Raw genomic sequence first — 7,241 nt, forward strand, 5'->3', positions numbered from 1 at the left:
ACCTTTAAGGTTCACACAAATCCAACTAACCTCGATCATAAATTAAAACTTAAAAAAAACCACAACGTATCCAAAACAACTTAATTAGTTAACTAATTATTTGAGCTCCTAACTACTTAGGTGTTTTATGTTCATCATTAGTGCACAAAACTGGCTCCGCAGAATTCGCACAGATAGACTGACAAGTATATTGGGTCGTCCAAGTAATACCTCAGGTGAGTGAGGGTCAATCCCACAGAGATTGTTAGTTTGAGCAAGCAGTGGACACCTTGCAGATCTTAGTTAGGCGGATAGAAATTATAGTTTGTCACGAAAAGCATATAAAATAGATAAATAGAACGTTACTGGATAGATGAAAAATCAATCGTGATAGGACGGTTGAGGCTTCGGAGATACTTTATCTTTTCGGATTAACTTTTCTTACTGTCTTCTTTAATAAATTTCTAATTCCTTCAATGGCAGTCGTAGGTGATTACCTCATATCCTCTCATCAAGTTAACCTCCTCTACTGTAATAATCCACCATGTTGAAGTGACTCATGTCCTCTCATCAAGCCACCTCTAGGTTTCTCACTGTAGTAGAAGATGAAGCTCTAAGTAATCCATTCCCCTTTACGATCCTACTCATGGTGCCACAAATAAGTCAGATCTTCCTTATCAGAAAGTGCTGCTTCTCTGACTCTAGACTTAACGCCACATAGACCTCACACACCCATAGTCAACGGGATTATATGTCACATATCCAAAGTTGCTCAGATGCTCTATTGGAATCCGCAATGCAATCTCTAGATTTAGTTCGATTCTATCCGGGTCAGGAATCACACGGAACCCATGTAGAACATAGGTGATTGTCACGGGTAACCCTCAATTCATAAGATGAAGAACGACGTTGCATAAGAGAATAGAATCAGACATATTGAATGAAAACAGTAATATTATTGATCCATGAAACTTAGCAGAGCTCCTAACCTTAACCTTAGGAGGTTAGGAACTCATACTGTACAATAAATAACGTAATTCGAATGGGGGAGGGAGAAGATCCTAAACAAGGGTGATCTTCTCCTATATATACTAATCTGCTAACTAAAAATTACAGAAATAAGATAAACTAGTCTAGTAGTGCAAAAATCCAGTTTCCCAGCCCACTTGGTGAGTGTTTGGGTTAGGCTTGAGTGTCTCCCACGAGCTAGTACCCCTTAGGGGCATTGAACACCACCTTTGGGCGCTGGACGCCAAGAATAGGGCTGGTGGCTGGCGTTGAAGTCCAGTTTTGGGCCTTCATTTCCAAAGCAAAGTATAGACTATTATATATTTATGGAAAGCCCTGGATGTTAGCATTCCATATCCATTGAGAGCATGCCATTTAGACTTCTGTAGCTATAGAAAAGCTCCTTCGAGTGCATGGAGGTCAAATCCTGACAGCATCTGCAGTCCTTTCTCTGTCTCTGAATCAGACTTTTGCTCAAACTCCTCAATTTCAGCCAGAAAATACTTGAAATCATCATAAAACACACAAACTTGAAGTAGAATCCAAAAGTGTGAATTTTGCACTAAAACCTATTAAAACTTAATAAAACTTAAACAAAACATAGTAAAAACTATATGAAAATGATGCCAAAAAGCGTATAAAATATCCGCTCATCAATCGTAAACCAATAACTTAATCAACAACACCTTAAAATATGTTTTAATTAGAATCAGAACAAATCAGAACCAAATAACAAACACAAAATTATAATAACAAATCAGAACCAAAATTATAATAACAAATTAGAATAAATCAGAATCAAAATAACGAACACAAAATTATAATAACAAATCAGAACCAAAATTATAATAACAAATCAGACCTTATTCCTATTTTAGAAAAAGGAAAGTTTAGAAGCATTACCTGAAGAAGAGCACCAGCGCCAAGAAGAAAAGGGCAGCAAAAGCGGGGGCAGCAGCAACGGGAAAAGCACAGCAGCAGGAGTGGTGGAATCCGGTAGCAACAACGGTGACAACAAAAAAGACGAACAACACCAAAGAAGGATGGGGCTACCAGCATCGGAGAGGGCTTCCAGAGAGGAGGGGGCTTCCAAAGAGATAAAGGGGGTAGAGAGAGTGGGAAAGCGAGAGGGTTATATATATATATATAGGGAGAGAGAGAGAGAGAGATTCAAATGAAGGGGAAGAGGGTTCGTGGTTCGAATTTAGGGCACAATTTCTGTCGGATTTACCAACGGATAAATCCGATAGTAACATATTGCGGGTTACCAAAACGCAGCATTGCACTAAGTGGGTTTACCGGTGGAAAACCTAAATGTTGCGCCTATTTTTCCCAGTTTTTCTCCAATTATTATCGGCAAATTTACCATCAAAAACGAGAATCCGCTTGTAATATTTTGATATGATGAATTTAACGCCTAAACTGCTGGTAAATTCGCCAGTAAAGATGCCGCTACTCTGCGATGCTAAATCCGACGATATTCAGCATTTTTCTTGTAGTGCCAATCCGGTCCGAATTTAATAACTGTGACTATAAGACTTGGTCTAGTGACATTTATGTATGTTTTACTTCAATAGTGTGCCGAGTTCAAATTCTAACTCTGACTAAGAAGTGACTATATGGAACCTATAAAAAAAGGAAGGATAGTGTGTGTGAGGGATTCGAACCCTCGATAGTTCGTGTTGTGAACTATACCGGTTTTCAAGACTGGGGCTATCAACCACTCAGCCATCTCTCCAACCGTCGCTAAACGGATAAAAGTTACTCTAGGGATAACAGGCTGATCTTCCCCAAGAGCTCACATCGATGGGAAGGTTTGGCACCTCGATGTCGGCTCTTCGCCACCTGGGGCTGTAGTATGAACTTTCAGTTTATGATCGCCATGAATTGAATTATAATCAAATTGCTTTAGGCCGATTACCAATGTCAGTAAATAATGAGTATTTCCATTTATTCATCAAAAAAGGCGCGTGTGTGTAGGTGGGTGTAAATTGATAAAAAAAAAGGAAACATATTCTATTAACTATATTTTTATCTTATCTATTTTTATATATAATCAAAAAATATTTATCCATTCTCTTTGTGCGAGTGCATGTAGTATGTGTGTGCGTGTGTGTACATTTGTCCATAATGACCCAAATTAAACCCAATAGATGTTAAATTGTGTGAAGTAGAAAGTAAAAATACGTTGATGATTACAATATGATATGTGATAATGCTTGATTCTAAGGTTGTAGAAAAAATGGAGGTGAATCTATAAAATTAGGATTTTATTGAGGTTCTTGATGGAAATTGGATTGATATGAAGTTTATGAGTGAATTGGGACTTGATTTGGGGGTTGTGATAGAGAATATAATTGATTTGAGGTTTATAGTAGAAATTATGGTTGATTATTTTTGCAAGGGCGTGGATTTATTTTTATTTGCGTGATGATATTGACTTCATGCTTGACAAGGATGGTGGTTTATCCTGCTTGCTAATTAAAGTTATTGATGTTATGTAGGAATCATAGTTCGTCGTCCCTCTCATGAGATATGATTTTGACAAGAATGTTGGGTTTTTTTCTCTCCTTTGTGAGATCCAAGTCCAACTTTTTGGGGGTGTATTCTTGCACTCATTGTATCACAACCCTAATCAGATTTTGAGGGTCATTGAGAGGTAGAGAGTATAGCCACCAAAGTGAGTATGCAAAGTAATAAATTTCAAATAGCATTATCTCATTTGTTCACCGTTGGATCGGCTTGAAATTTGAACTGTGTGTTTAGCTCATCTTGTTCTTCATTCTGGTTGGTGAAGATGTTGATTGAAGGTTTTCAATGGGAGAAATCGGCTTTGCAAGAGAGAAAATAGGTTTCTCTTTTTTACACAGAGCAACAATTTTTGAACAGTAGTTTCTCGTTATTTCACCGTTGGATCGACAAGAAATTTGGACTACAGATTCTTCTCATCTTGTGATTGATTATGAACAGTGGAGGTGTTAATTGGAGGTCTACAGAGGGAGAAATAGGCTTTGAATAGAAGCTTTATTTTTTGGGTATTTTTCATCTTCTTGCTTCTCATTTGTAAGTTTTGGTGCTTTGATATTTTGGTTGATTATATGCATGTTTTTGTGATTTGTTTGAGACTCTCTTGTACCTCATTTAATTATAGTGGAGCTATTTTATTAGTCTGGACGAGTCGTAGTTTTTACCTCTCACATTGAGGGAGTTTTCCACGTTAAAATCTCGGTGTGTTCTTGTTATTGTTTTACTTGCTATATTTGCTTGTTCATAGTTTCTGTCATATTATGTTGTGAGTGCTTCCATATTATTCTTGTGTTGAATATTTGTGTTGTCTCCACTGCTAGGCTCTTTTATACTAGCATCAAAGCTTGTTGATATTTTTCTGGGCTTGTGATTCTGTGAACAATGGAAGCTAATACTAATACTAGTAGGATGATTACTCTTAATGGTCCTAATTATGATTTATGGAAGTCAAAGATAGAATATTTTCTTTATTTCAAGAATTTTCATCAACCAGTTTTTGGTACAGAGAAGCCTAATGATAAATTTGATGATGACTGGACTTTGTTGCATAGACAAGTTTGTGGATATATTAGGCAGTGGGTTGACGATAATGTGTTGAACCATATTATTGGCAAGACACATGCTCGAACCCTTTGGATTAAACTTGAACAGTTGTATGTTCGAAAAACTGGGAATAACAAGATGTTTTTGATCAAGCAGTTGTTGGCTTTGAAATATACAAATGGGACATCAATGACAGATCACTTGAATAAATTCCAAGGAATTATGAATCAGTTATCTTCCATGGGTATCAAGTTTGATGAAGAGGTTCAAGGATTGTTACTTCTTGGCTCCTTACCAGACTCATGGAAAATTCTCAGAATGTCATTGTCCAATTCTGCTCCTGATGGTGTAATCTCTATGGATTTTGCCAAGAGCAGTATTTTGAATAAAGAAATGAGAAGAAAGTCACAAAGTACATTAACTACACATTTAGATGTTCTTGTTTCTGAGTCTAGGGTGAGAAACAAAAGTCGAGGTCCTAAAAGTAGTGATCAAAGCAGAAGCAAGTCTCGAAAAAAGTATAAAAAGATTAAGTGTCATCATTGTGGTCAAAAGGGACATGTGAAGAAATTTCGTTGGCAGCTAAAGAAGGAGAAAGCCAAGGCAAGTAAAGACAAGAGCACAAATAAAGATGGTGGTAGCAATGAAGACAAGGTCAATGTAACTCATGATGATTTCTTCTTGTTGAGGAGTTTGAATCTGTTAACGTTGTTGATAATAGCACTAGTTGGGTGATTGATAGTGGTGCTTCTTTTCATGTTACATCTAGGAGGGATTTGCTTACATCTTATACTCCTTGTGATTTTGGTGATGTGAAAATGGATCATCAAGGTATTGCAAAATATGCTGGTGTTGGACATGTTTGCTTAGAAATCTCCAACGGTACCAAGTTAACTTTGAAGCGTGTGAAGCATATTTCAGATATTCAGTTGAACTTATATTCTGTTGGTAAGTTGTGTGATGAAGACTTGGATAGTTCATTCTCTCGTGATAGTTGGAAGCTCACAAAGGGTACCATGGTTGTTGCTAGAGGTACACGACACTCTACTCTTTATTTAACTCAAGCAAAGATTGTGAAAGATGTTGTTAATGCTGCTGAGTTTGTTGATGGAACTGATTTATGGCACAAGAGATTATGTCATATGAGTGAGAAAGGCATGAATATGTTATCCAAGAAGAATATTTTATCTGGTTGTAAGGTTGCTTTGCAAAAGTGCAACCATTGCTTTGCTGGAAAACAAAACAGGGTTTCTTTCAAGAACCATCCACCTTCAAGGAAGCCGAAGATACTTGACTTGGTGCATTCTGATGTATGTGGGCCGATAAAGACAACAACACTTGGAGGGTCTATCTATTTTGTAACCTTTATTGATGATCATTTTAGGAAATTATGGGTTTACACTTTGAAGATCAAAGATCAAGTTTTGAATGTGTTCAAGTAATTTCAAGCTTCTGTTAAAAAAGAAACTGGGAAGAAGTTAAAATGCATTTGTACTGACAATGGTGGTGAGTACTCAGGTCCATTTGATGCTTATTGTAAAGCGCATGGTATAAGACATAAGAAGACTCCTCCAAAGACTCCTCAGTTGAATGGCTTGGCTGAAAGGAATAACAGAACATTGGTTGAAAGAGTTAGGTACTTATTGTCACAATCTGGATTGACAAAATCCTTTTAGGGTGAAGCTTTGAACACTATTTTTCATGTCTTGAACCGAACACCATGTGCTCCCTTGCAATTTGAAGTGCCAGAGAAAGTATGGTTAGGTAAAGATGTTTCTTATGATCATTTAAGAGTATTTGGATGCAAAGCTTTTGTTCATATTCCCAAAGATGAGAGATCCAAGCTTGATGTAAAGACTAGGCAGTGTATTTTTATTGGCTATGGCATGAATGATTTTGGTTATAGGTTTTATGATCTTGTTAGCAAGAAGGTGATTCAGAGTAGAGATGTTACCTTTGTTGAAGAAAAAACATTGAAGGATATTAATAACGTGGAGAAGCCAATGGTTCAGCCTAGTCATAATTTTTCTGACTTGGATATTAATCCCTCTATGCCTATGGTAGAAGATGGTAGAGTTGAAGCTCAAACTAATGAGTATGACACAAGTGCAGGTGAAGATGGAACAATTGATCTGATACTTGATGAAGTTGGTGATGATGATCAAGATGAACAACCAGCTTTAGAAATTCCTGCAAATGCACTTAGAAGGTCTACAAGAGAAAGAAAGCCTTCGTCAAGGTATTCTCCACATGAGTTTGTTTTGTTGACTGATGGGGGAGAACCTGAATGATTTGGAGAGGCTATTGAAGATGAAAGCAAAGCTCAATGGCTTGAAGCTATGCAAGAAGAAATGAAGTCCTTACTTGAGAATGATACCTATGAGTTCGTAAAGCTGCCAAAAGGTATGCGAGTTTTGAAGAACAAATGGGTATCAGAATCAAAAATGAAGAACACAATTTTAAGCCTTGGTATAAAGCTAGATTGGTTGTTAGAGGCTTTAGCCAGAGAAAAGGTATTGATTATGAGGAGATCTTTTCTCCTGTTGTGAGGATGTCATCTATTCATGCTATACTTGGATTAGTGGTGCACGGATTCCCACACTCCGTACAACTAAACCAGCAAGTGCATTGGGTCATCCAAGTAATACTTGAGGTGAGTCAGGGTCGATCCCACGAGGATTGTT

The 7,241-nt window shown here is 37.2% G+C and overlaps 1 long non-coding RNA gene across 1 annotated transcript; it reads left to right on the forward strand.

The window, feature by feature from the left end:
- On the forward strand, positions 3,595–6,952 carry LOC110270681. Its single transcript, XR_002360324.1, has 3 exons — positions 3,595–3,646; positions 5,300–5,301; positions 6,776–6,952. It is a non-coding gene; the product is annotated as an uncharacterized LOC110270681 (long non-coding RNA).

This window comes from Arachis ipaensis, chromosome B04 (assembly GCF_000816755.2).
Source record: "Arachis ipaensis cultivar K30076 chromosome B04, Araip1.1, whole genome shotgun sequence".
Taxonomy (NCBI): domain Eukaryota; kingdom Viridiplantae; phylum Streptophyta; class Magnoliopsida; order Fabales; family Fabaceae; genus Arachis; species Arachis ipaensis.